The sequence below is a fragment of the Citrus sinensis genome, chromosome 3 (assembly GCF_022201045.2).
Source record: "Citrus sinensis cultivar Valencia sweet orange chromosome 3, DVS_A1.0, whole genome shotgun sequence".
Lineage (NCBI taxonomy): Eukaryota > Viridiplantae > Streptophyta > Magnoliopsida > Sapindales > Rutaceae > Citrus > Citrus sinensis.
Window position 1 is genome coordinate 13,842,362 of NC_068558.1, and position 12,110 is coordinate 13,854,471.

The following is a 12,110-nucleotide window of genomic DNA, read 5'->3' on the forward strand; positions in this document are numbered from 1 at the left end:
TAAATGTTAATGAAGATGTAAAAGACCAGATTTGTAATATTTTAAAGGTTAACGCTACTGTTAACCATGGCATTTACCTTGGCTTACCCTATTTTATTAGTAGGAAAAAAGGTTTTAGTTCTATACGAGATAAGGTGTGGCAGAAACTTCACAGCTGGAGTATAAAGATGCTGTTGAGAGCCAGCAAGGAAATTCTGTTAAAAACGATAGCTCAAACTATTCTGAATTATGCCATGCAAGTTTATCTTTTTCCTCTTGATCTTTGTAGAGAACTAGAAACTATGATGAACTCATTCTGGTAAGGAAACAAATGCAATGGTAGATGTGGCATTCGTTGGGTGAAATGGGAATTGCTATGCAAGCCGGAGACAATTGGAGGAATTAGCTTAAAAAATCTACATGATTTCAATGTGGCAATGTTAGGGAAACATGTTTGGAAGCTTTTAACGAATTCAAAGTCTCTTGTTGGCCAAATATTCAAAGCTCGATATTTCCCTCGTACATCTGTTGTAGAGGCTAGTTTAGGTCATAATCCAAGCTTTATGTGGAGATCTCTAAGGGACCACGAAGGGGAACCTGATTCGAGAAGGGGGTCCGGGGGAAGCAACTAAATATATCTTTGTTCGTGGCAATAGGATCTAGGTTGGCAGCAATCAAAACATTATTATGAGGTCAGATCCTTGGCTTCCAGATGCAGAAAATGGTTTTATTTCCACCAACTTAAATGAGAGGATAGCAACAGCACCAATCAGTAGTTTAATGGTCCCTGGGCAACGTAGATGGAATTATGATGCTGTAGTAGATTTGTTTGATACTCGAGACAAGAATCTTATCTTGCAAATACCTCTTATTTCTCGGAGGGACAAGGATGTGTGGTATTGGATGGCAGACCCTCATGGTTTGTACACAGTTCGCCATTGTTATAAAATACTTAATCACTGTACTATTGTCCCAACATCTGGTGTTTGGAGGAAAATTTAGAACTTGGAGATGCCTAATAAGGTGAAGAAATTTCTTTGGAGAGCTACAATAAATGTGCTACCAACAAACGATAATCTTATTCGGAAGAAAGTCGAGGTAATGCATATTTGCTTCCTTTGCAATCATTAAAATAAAACTATTGTGCATGCTTTGGTGAACTATGCTTTTGCTTAAACATGCTGGCTTTCTTCTTCACTTGGATTTGTTGGTCATTACTCTTCATTTTTTAATTGGTTTGATCAAGTCGTTACTCGTTGTAGTAAGGAGATGTGCAATCTTGTTGCTATGATATGTTGGAGAATTTGGTTTCGTAGGAATGAGAAAGTTTGGAATAACAAAGTTTGTAGTGTGCATCGTGTCCTTAATTCTGCTGGGAATTATCTGTTTCAATGGTAAACTGCGAGAGAGCAAATTGTTTTCATTAATGATGCTTCTTTCTAAGGTTGTCATGGGGTTGTTTGCTAGGAGAAACCTCATCCAGGTTGGCTTAAGTGTAATGTTGATGCTGCAACATTTTCATCTCAGGGGAAAGTCAATTATGGAGGAGTCATTTGCAATTCTGATTGGATTTTTGTAGTATCATGTTGTGCGTGTGTGCTTGGAAGTTTTGATGCAAGGGATACTAAAGCACTTGGCGTGCATGGGATCATAAGCTGGATTAAGCGATGAAAGTTGTCTTGCATTGTTGTTGAAATGGATTGTTTCCAGGTTTTAAGGCCCTCACAGAGAACTATTCATGTCCTAATGGCTATAACCTAATTCTTGATGATTGTAGAGCTTTAGCTCATTCCATAGAAGATATTAAATTCTCTTTTATTCGAAGGTCTACGAACACTTAAGCCATATCTAAATGATACTTGATTCAAATGATATGATACGATAGTGATAGAGTAGTAGTTGGCATCAAGCAGTGAAATGCAAACACAACAGTGATTGAGCAACAATAATGGCGTTGAATGATTGGGGTTATGAAGTCGGTGGTGGTTGAGTGATGAAGAACGACATTAGTGTTGGAGCAATAATAACGGCGTCCACCGATTAGGGTGAGATGTTGTGCAAATTTTAATGTACTCGCAAGCGCACGAATCTATTGTAGTATAGACTAATGGTGACGAGTGTCGATCCCACGAGGAGGTGGATTTTAATTATATATAGAATTAATTTTGTAAATGGGTAGTTGGATTTATGGTGGAAATGATTTGGAATATGCTAATACTTAAATTAAAATGGCAAGAATAAATTCTAAAATTGGAATTGCAATGGAGAGAATAAATTGAAGAGAAAATCTATTAAATTGACGTACTTGGGTATCTGGATCCGTATCAACATGCATCATGGGCTAAATAATCCGTATTAATGCCAATTAAATCATGAGGGGGGAATCCACACCTCATGAACCACGCTCTAATCAATATGGTGCTAAGAGCTTATCGTGCCAAATAATAATAACCTTATACTAGAGAGCCGGTGTAACCAAGGCGGTATCTAGACAAGATTAGTATTATTTGTCGACGAGAAGTCAAAACATCCACAAAAATTAGAGGGGAAGAGAAAGTAAATTTACCAAATTAAGCCCATGACACATGTTGAGACTTCACCTTCAACCCAAGCTTGAAAGAAAATTAGCCACTCATAATTGAACTAGGGGCAAAATGGGAATTTATTAAAATACGAAGAAAATACAAGATGGAGAAGGAATTACAGAAAATGGATCCCAAAAATGGATTCAGAGATATCAAATTAGGGGGGGAGGCTCCCTTTTTATAGATACATGGAGTAAATCATGGCCATCGGATTAAAAACAGTTTGGACGCTCAGGATTGCGCCACGTCATCAGTCAACAGTCCACGGTTTGACCACGCGGATGAACAGTAACACGGTTTGACCCGACTTTGAACAGTAACGCGGTTTGACCCGGATGAACAGTCACGCGGTTTGGTTGAATCCTGTGTGATGCATGCACCGTACGCGAGATTTTTCGTCCACTGATATGCTGCCACGTCACCATCAACAGTACATAAGAATTTTAGTCCAACAGGATCGTGACACCTCATCATTCAATGCCACATCATCGTCCGTCTATGTGAACAGTGTCGTGAACAATAACGTATACAGTACCGTACACGTGAATAGTACCGTACATGTGAATAGTGCCATTTAATATGTGTGGGATGAGCCATACTTGTGGAAGCATTGTTCTGATCAAGAGTGATGCCAATTACTTAGTTACCAGGACAGTACCGAAAGAGATAACCCGTGCACAAAAGGCCAAGATCAAGAGTGATGCCAAGTACTATGTGTGGGATGAGCCATACTTGTGGAAGCATTGTTCTGATCAAGTTATTAGAAGGTGCGTACCCGAAACTGAATTTACTTCTATTCTCACATTTTGTCATACTTTGGCTTGTGGAGGACATTTTGGACCAAAGAGAACAGCCCTTAAGGTACTTGCAAGCGGTTTTTATTGGCCATCACTATTTAAGGACGCATATTTATTTTGCAAATCTTGTGATCGCTGCCAGAGAACAAGTAATTTAGGACCTAAAAATCAAATGCAATAATCTCCCATTCTTATAGTTGAGATTTTTTATGTTTGGAGCATCGACTTCATGGGACCATTTCCTTCATCGTTTGGTAATTTCTATATTGTTCTTACGGTTGATTATGTTTCAAAATGGGTGGAAGCAAAAGCCACCCGAACTAACGATTCTAAGGTTGTGGTAGATTTTATAAAGAGTAACATCTTTACAAGGTTTGGAACACCAAAGGCAATTATCAGCGATAGAGGCACTCACTTTTGTAACAGGTCAATAGAAGCCCTCTTTCGAAAATACAACATCACTCATAAGGTGTCTACATCCTACCATCCACAAACTAGTGGGCAAGTTGAAGTGTCTAATAGGGAAGTGAAATCAATCCTTGAAAAGACAGTTAATCCAAATAGAAAGGACTGGAGCTTACGGCTTGATGATGCACTTTGGGCATATAGGACCGCATACAAAACTCCTATCGGTATGTCACCCTACAGGTTGGTATATGGTAAGCCTTTTCATCTTCCAGTGGAACTTGAACATAAAGCATGGTGGGCTGTGAAACAATGTAACATGGAACTGGACGTCGCCGGTCAACACAGAAAGCTCCAATTGCAAGAATTAGAGGAAATTCGAAATGATGCCTATGAGAGTTCACGAATCTATAAGGAAAAGACTAAGGCTTTTCATGACAAGCAGATCTTGAGAAAGAATTTTGAAGTTGGACAGAAAGTTTTGCTATTCCATTCTCGCCTTAAGTTGTTTCCAAGTAAGTTACGTTCTCGATGGGTTGGGCCTTTTGTTGTTATTAATGTTTTTCTTCATGGTGCAGTTGAGATCAGGAGCTTAAAGATAGGTAAAGAGTTCAAAGTTAATGGTCATAGGTTGAAGCCTTACTATGAAAATTTTCAAACACTCAATGTAGATGAGGCTCCACTTTATGAACCTACGTACGTTGATGAGTGAAACTTGAGAATCAGGTCAGGCTAAGGACAATAAACCAAGCGCTTATTGGGAGGCAACCCAATGGCCGGAGAAAAGATCTTGAGAGCACGCCATAACAGATTTGATCTTTCTCCCTCTCATTCTCATTTACTTTACCTACGTTGTGTTGAATTTTGTTTGTTTTTGTTTGTGTGTCTCATCTCATTTTCTCATGTTTAATTCTGTCTTTTGTTAGCTTAGGCTTACATTGAGGACAATGTAAGAATTAAGTGTGGGGGGGTGGATTTCGAACTTAGTTTTTGTTGCTTTGTCTTTTTCTTTTTTTTATCAAAAAAAATTCAAAAAAAAAACATTGTTTTGAATATTAGCCAGTGATAAGAATTTGATTGACAATAAATATGGTTTTTAGAAAGGGTTGAATATTACCTTAGTTTATACTTGATTCTTGTGTTGATTTCCTCTTAATTGAGATTCTTTAAACCATGAGCACTAATATCAATTCTTTCATAATTTTGACTTAGAATTTGAGATTGACGCAGTCTGAGTTAAGAATTTTAGATTGAGTAAATGACTGTTTGTCTTGATTCTTATCTCCACAATACAGTGTAGTATACACAGGCACCATAGTCAGAAATAGCTACCTATAACCCTTAAGAGTGAAGCTATCCTTGAGTAATTTAGGCCTATGTACCACTAGTATGTAGAGGATAATCTACCATGAGAAGAAGGCTACCTTAAGGGGTAGAGTGAAAGCTCCTGATTTAAAAAAAAAAAAAGCACACAAATGCCTGTAAAAGAAGAAAAAAAAATTTTGGAGATCAAGATGATAAGATTAGTTTGACCTACTCTTTTCTTTGTTCAAGGCAAAAGCTGTTGATATTGAAGATTTTGGGAATAAATTTTAATTGAATTGATTCACACACACACTATGAGAATCAAAAGAGAGATGGGATTTACTATTGAATTAAAGTTAGAACTTCGATAATATTTGAAATTTTCTTTGAGCTATATGATTTATGCAATCTTTGAGGCTAGTTTTATTTTAAATTCCTTTGTTCTTTTTCTGCTAAAATAAAAAAAAATGCAATGATGTTTGTGGGTATCATCGCTGAAGCCCTCACGAGACTAGAACTCGTCCACTAGGGCCGCCTAGGGGTTTAAAGGCTTGTTGCATACGCTAAATGCAATCGCGATTTCCTACGAAAGTGGTTTAGTTTAGGTTTTCTTTTTATTTTTTGTTCTAGGTTTACTCGAGGACGAGCAAAGGGTAAGTGTGGGGGAATTTGATAAGTGCATATTTTTCATATATTTTGCTATTAATTTCTCTATTTTTTTCTTGTTTTGGTCTTAAATATTCTAGTTATTTTAGTTAATTTTTAATTTAGTAAATTATATTTTATTATGTTAATTTTATGTTAATTTTTATATTTTGTTATTTTAAGTGCATTTTGGGAATAATTTGTGCTTAAAGGGATCAAAGCTAGAGAGAGTTGAAGATTGTTGATGCTCGCTGCCGTGGTGATAAAGTCGAAAGGAGAAGAAGAAACAATTAAATTGATTGGCTGAATTATTAGCTAAAGGACATGGGAAATATTAGCCAAATTAAAGAGTGCGCGTGAGGGAAGCCAAAGCAAATTAAAAGGCTTGGCCTTTGGCTTAAGAGTTGGAAAAGTCGGTGGGGTCCATTTAAAGACTAAATATAAAAGCCAAACTTTGGTTTTAGAAAGTGGCGGCTTTACTTTTGTTTTTAATCTTTTTCGTGAGAGGATTTAGAGCATTATAAAAGAAGAGCTGCCAGAGAGCAAAAAAAGGAGAATCGGGAGAAGAGAAGAGCAGCAGCTGCAGGTTTGGAGCAAAACTGATCCAATTCGGCAAGAAGAAGAAAAAAATCAGCAGCCGGAATTCAATTGAAGAAAAAGGCAGCCGCTTGAATTAATTTCCATGACTGATTTTATCAATTTTCTTATTCCCAATTTAATTATGTTAGGCTAAATTTTTATTTGGTTGAGGGTGAATTCAAAACCCTAAACATGCTATGCAATTAAATTTAAATTCTATCATTCAATTTATTTAATTGAGATTGTTTGTGTTCTTCTATAATTAATGTTCATGGTTTATTCTTGTTTTATTTAAGTGGCCAATTAAATAGGACTTGAATAAATATTATTGCTAGATTAAAATTCTTGATCCGTAATTGTCTTGATATTTTAATCATTAGTAGCAGGTTGGAATTAGTGATTTCAATTGGAGAACATAACCTAGGTTAAATAATCCGAGCTTGTGTGTTTATTGCCTAGATCAATCTAATATCTTTCTTTGTTTAATGCTTCCATTATCTTAAATTTAAAGAGCTTATTTTAAATTATTTAATGGTTAGAGATTAGGTGAAGAGCTTATTTTACCTAACGACACACTAAGGAAAGATTGAGACTAACAGAGCTTATTATTGTCTATGGTTAATAGTTTCAATATAAATTGATAATAGAATTGATATATTATGTGTATGTTTGGTGGTGGCGAATGATCCTTTAACCAAAGTTTTCATCATTATTATTTCTTTCTCCTTTAATTAGAGTTTTTATTAAATTCTTATTCGTAATTTTAATTTCTCTATTTCTTACTATTTAGTTAAAAATTCATAAACCCCTCTTTTATTTTTAATTGGTATTTTCTTTAGTTAGACTAATTTATATTATTATTACTATTACTATTATTTTATTTTAAATCTTGCTTTGGAGTTAATAATAAATATAACTAGCATAGTCTCTGTGGGATCGATCCTTACTCGTTCTGTACTAATTATTTATATTAGTGGTAAGGTTTTAAATTTGGTGCACCTTAACGACACTACCAAATTCAACACGTTAACGATGCAAATTTGTGATCTCTTGAGCTTTACGTCGTGATCGCCCTCTATCCACAAACATATCATCCATATTAGGCACGTCAATATCATACTTCACACAAAAAAAGTAACTTCATCAATCAAAGAATTCCATCCACTTTGTCTCATTGTTTGAAGTTGTAGTTTATATAATCTAACCAAGTTCATAGCATTCACAATATCTTGATCTTTCCTCTGTAATGCTTGTGATAACTCATCTATAGCCCCTAAAATATTCCTCATCAAATGTAAACAGAACACAAAATTAAATGACAACATCAACTCTAGTAAATTCTTTGCTTCTCCTATTTGCCCAGATTTTGGACCATCATCAATAATCATTTCCAATACACTAATTACTGCTGAAAACATGTTAATAATGCTCAATAATGTATTATAATGTGAACCCCAACGTGTATCATGTTGAGTGTTAGAAAATGCATATTTATAAAGGAGAAAACCGTCATTTTACATTTCAAGTCTTACTAACAACCCTTACTTTTATGTATTTAACCTTCTTGTGATGTAATTACGTGTTTGTTATTTTAATTAAGTATTTTATGTATTTTAGGGGCAGTATAGCCATTTCACAATAAAGGAGAGATCAGACGGCAAAACGGACATCACTTTTGAACTCAGGACGGTCGAAAACCTTAGGAGGAGCATAAAAGGAAAAATGGCACTATTCACATGTACGGTACTATTCACGTATACGGTACTGTCTACGTTACTGTTCACGACACTGTTCACATAGACGGATCGATGACGTGGCATTGACCGATGATGTGGCATTGACTGATGAGGTGTCACGATCCTGTTGGGCTAAAATTCTTATGTACTGTTGATGGTGACGTGGCAGCATATCAGTGGACGAAAAATCTCGTGTACGGTGCATGCATCACACAGGATTATTTTCAACCAAACCGCGTTACTGTTCATCCGGGTCAAACCGCGTTACTGTTCAAAGTCGGGTCAAACCGTGTTACTGTTCATCCGCGTGGTCAAACCGTGGACTGTTGACTGATGACGTGGCGCAATCCTGAGCGTCCAAACTGTTTTTAATCCGATGGCCATGATTTACTCCATGTATCTATAAAAAGGGGGCCTCCCCCCCTAATTTGATAGCTCTGAATCCATTTTTGGGATCCATTTTCTGTAATTCCTTCTCCATCTTGTATTTTCTTCGTATTTTAATAAATTCCCATTTTGCCCATAGTTCAATTATGAGTGGCTAATTTTCTTTCAAGCTTGGGTTGAAGGTGAAGTCTCAACATGTGTCATGGGCTTAATTTGGTAAATTTATTTTCTCTTCCCCTCTAGTTTTTGTGGATGTTTTGACTTCTCGTCGACAAATAATACTAATCTTGTCTAGTACCGCCTTGGTTTCACCGGCCCTCTAGTACAAGGTTATTATTATTTGGCACGATAAGCCCTTAGCACCATATTGATTAGAGCGTGGTTCATGAGGTGTGGATTCCCCCCTCATGATTTAATTGGCATTAATACGGATTATTTAGCCCATGATGCATGTTGATACGGATCCAGATACCCAAGTACGTTATTTCAATAGAATTCTCTTCAATTTATTCTCGCCATTGCGAGTCCAATTTTAGAATTTATTATCGCCATTTCAATTCCAATTTTAGGATAATTTAAATCACTTCCACCACAATTCCAACCACCCATTTACAAAATTAATTCTATATATAATTAAAATCCACCTCCTCGTGGGATCGACACTCGTCACCATAGATCTATACTACAAAAGATTCGTGCGCTTGCGAGTACATTAAAATTTGCACAACAAGTTTTTGGCGCCGTTGCCGGGGAGGTAAGTAATTTTAATTCATAGAATTAATTTTTGTGAATAATTTCTTTTATTTGTTTTCTTGTATTTTTTTTATTATTAAAAAAAAAAAGAAAAAAAAAAGTGAATCTACATTTAAAGGTTAGTATTTTTTTTTTCTCTTTTTCTCTTCTGTAAAATTCTGTAATTTAATTTTCAATTTATTTTTCTTTGTAATTTTTTTTTTGTTTATCTTATTAATTTATTTTTAGTTAATTTATTTCACATATTTGTTTTTGTGTATTTTTATAGTAAGGTTGTAATAGCGCAATAAGGTTAGTATCGTAATTTCTCCCTCTTCTTTATTTTTATTTGTTTTGTTCCCATCTTTATTTTTTGTTTTGTTTGCATCTTTATTTTTATTTTATTTATTTTGCATGCATGGTCGTAGGTCATTATTACCTAATCTTGAACCTATAGACCTTGAATTAGAAAAAACACTTCGCACACAAAAGCACATTAAAAATAAATTTGAAATGGATTTGCAACCACAAGAGAGGCCATTTAAGGACTACTTCAGTCCTTTAGCTAATTTGAGCACATCATGCATAAGATACCCTAATGTAGCTGCTAGGAGCTTTGAACTAAAACCTAGTGTGCTAAATTGTCTCCCCACATTTTATGGCCTAGAAAATGACGATCCATATAATCATCTGAACGATTTTCATGCCATTTGTCAAACTTTTAAATATGAAAATTTTTCAGACGATGATGTTAAACTTAGACTATTCCCATTTTCTTTAAAGGATAGGGCTCGTTCATGGCTTAATACATTGCCTGCTAATAGCATTGCATCATGGGAACAAATGGTTACAAAATTTTTGAATAAATATTTCCCAGTACATAAAACCAATGCTATTCACAGGGAAATCTCGGAGTTTACCCAGAGAGAGGACGAGTAATTTTTCGAAACATGGGAGCGATTCAATGGGCTACTCTTGAAGTGTCCACATCATGGGTACGAGAAATGACACCAATGCCAATACTTTTTGGAAGGATTATTGCCGAATGTGCAAGAATGGCTAATGGCAACGAGTGGAGGAGAGCTAATGTCAAAAAGTGCATCAGAGATTTGGGAATTCTTCCAGCGACAAGCAGATAATTCCCAACAACGGAGTCGATCACTCAGGACTACTAGAAGAATTAAAGGAGTGAATGAGGTTCAAATTGGCGAATCAAGTTCAGAAATTAAAGAAGTCAAAGCGATAATTGAAGGTCTCTCTCGACAAATAGCATCATTATCGACTGCTAAATCAACAGAGCCACATGACCATGACTCATACTCAGATCAAGCCAATGCCATAGGTGTAATGAGAAAGCCATCAAATTACAACCCATACTCCAACACATATAACCCTGGATGGAGAGACCACCCCAATTTTTCATGGTCTCAAGGATTCCAACAGAATGGACCAGCAGCTCCATCTCCACCAATGCAACAAATTCCTCAAGTTCCTCAAGCCTCTCAGCCACCATTTAGACCATACAATCAGAACCAGAGTTACTCTCAGCCCAGACCATGGGAGGATTCATTCCAGAATCTTAAGAATCTTACTCACTCCACGATTGAGCAACAGAACCGCACCATTGATGGACTACGAAATGAGTTGAGAGCAGGCTTCAACTCACAAGCTCAATCAGTTTCAAGCCTCGAGAAGATGGTGGGACAACTTGCTTCTTCAGTTCAGACCTTGGCAATGACCGTTGAGAAAGGTAAGTTTCCAAGTCAACCAGTGCCTAACCCTAAAGGAGTGCATGAAGCAAGTACCAGTTCACCACAGCAGCATGGAGAAGTCAAAACAGTAATGACCTTGCGAAAAGGAAAAGAAGTCGACAACAAAGTGGAGATGCCGGTGACAAAAGAAAATCAAATTGTACCTGTGAATGTTGAGGAATCATCACCGGAGGAGAAAGAAGAAACCAACCCACGAGAATACATTCCGAAAGCTCCATTTCCTCAGAGGTTAGCGAAAGGCAAGAAGGGAAAATCCACAGGTGAGATTCTCGAAATCTTCAAACAGGTAAGTGTTAACATCCCTTTGCTTGATGCTATTAAACAAGTTCCATCCTATGCCAAGTTTCTTAAAGACCTTTGTACTAAAAAGAGAAATATGCATGTTCAAAAGAAGGCATTTTTAACAGAAAACGTTAGTTCTATACTCCAACATAAAATTCCTTTAAAATGCAAAGACCCAGGCTCCCCCACTATCTCATGTAGTATAGGGAACCACACAATTGAGAATGCTTTGTTGGATTTAGGAGCTAGTGTAAATCTTTTGCCTTACTCTGTATTCGTGAAACTTGGACTGGGAGAATTACACCCAACTCCAGTGGTGTTACAGCTTGCAGATCGGTCCACGAAAATATCTCGTGGTATTGTGGAGGACGTGCTTATCCAGGTAGACAAATTTTATTTTCCTGTTGACTTCATTGTAATTGACACTCAACCAATACAGGATTCAAGGAAGCACATCCCCATTATTCTAGGCCGACCTTTCTTGGCAACTGCGGATGCTCACATTCAATGCAGGACTGGAAATATGCAGTTGTCTTTCGGCAACATGACTATGGAGCTGAACATCTTCAACATTGCCAAACAACCTCACAGTGCAGATGATGGAATTGTTGATGTGGATTTAATTGAAGCATTAGTTGATGATACTTTTGTTTCAAACCTTAGTGATGATCCTTTACAAACATGTTTAACTCACTTTGGTTTTGATTTTGATATTGACAGATCGGTTGATGAGGTCAACGCCCTGCTTGACTCAGCACCATCTATGGACACTAATAAATGGAAGTCAAGAGTTGAGCAACTAGCACCATCAGAGAAGCAACTCATTCCATCATCAGAATCACCACCGAAACTCGAGCTCAAACCATTGCCCAACACTTTGGAATATGCATTTTTGGGAAAAGAAAG

The 12,110-nt window shown here is 36.6% G+C and overlaps 1 non-coding gene across 1 annotated transcript; it reads right to left on the bottom strand.

Annotated features, from left to right (window-relative positions):
• Positions 1-10,044: 10,044 nt before the first annotated feature.
• Positions 10,045-10,148, bottom strand: LOC127901631 (small nucleolar RNA R71). Its single transcript, XR_008053875.1, has one exon. It is a non-coding gene; the product is annotated as a small nucleolar RNA R71 (small nucleolar RNA).
• Positions 10,149-12,110: the final 1,962 nt, after the last annotated feature.